General features: G+C 48.0%; 1 protein-coding gene across 1 annotated transcript in view; it reads right to left on the reverse strand.

Annotated features, from left to right (window-relative positions):
* LOC105501540 (zinc finger protein 484) overlaps window positions 1-179 on the reverse strand; it is a 46,291-nt gene extending 46,112 nt beyond the window's left edge. Inside the window, exon 1 of the mRNA XM_011927533.1 lies at window positions 31-179. The gene's annotated coding sequence lies outside the window, so the exon portion shown is untranslated. The remainder of the gene's footprint in view (window positions 1-30) is intronic.
* Window positions 180-710: the final 531 nt, after the last annotated feature.

Raw genomic sequence — 710 nt, forward strand, 5'->3', positions numbered from 1 at the left:
GTCCACAGATGCTGCCATCCCTCTATTCACCTGCCCCTCACCCACGTTCTCTCAGGACAGTGGTCATTTGCTTCGGGCGGTGACTATAGTCGCAACAACCAGAACAGGACCCACTTCCTTTTTCTCAACGCCTCCCAGGCCCAGAGGTACTTCTTACAGCGCTGCCTGGGTGTGCGCATGCTCAGCAGTCTTCGTGGCCGAAGGTTGCCAGTAGTCAACATGGCGCTTTGCCAAACACGCTCCCCTTTCAGTGGCTTAGGCTGGGCGCCAGTATGGCGGCGCCCATGTAGACACCCTGACCTGTGTGCGGCCATGTTGAGGTGATGTAGAGACTGAGGGGCTGAGGGTTGTCCAGAGGGAAGGAAGCAAGCAGAGGTGTGTCCCATCATACTAAACCAGGACACAATCAAAGCCTGTCACCTCAGGTTACAGTCTTTCTCCAGTGCTTCTGTGGACACAACAACACTGTTAACCAACAGGAACTAATCAGCATTTATGTAATACCGCAAATGCAGAGGAATACACATTTTTTTTTTTTTCATATCCATGGGACACTTAGCAAGATATGAGGTAACCTGGGCCATAAAACAAATCTCAGCAAATTTAAAACAACTGAAATCATACATAGTTTATTCTCTGAACACAATAGAATTAAACTAGAAATCCGTAACAGGAGGATAAAAGGAAAATCTCCAAACACGTGAAAACAC

Source organism: Colobus angolensis, unplaced genomic scaffold (assembly GCF_000951035.1).
Source record: "Colobus angolensis palliatus isolate OR3802 unplaced genomic scaffold, Cang.pa_1.0 Scaffold72, whole genome shotgun sequence".
Lineage (NCBI taxonomy): Eukaryota > Metazoa > Chordata > Mammalia > Primates > Cercopithecidae > Colobus > Colobus angolensis.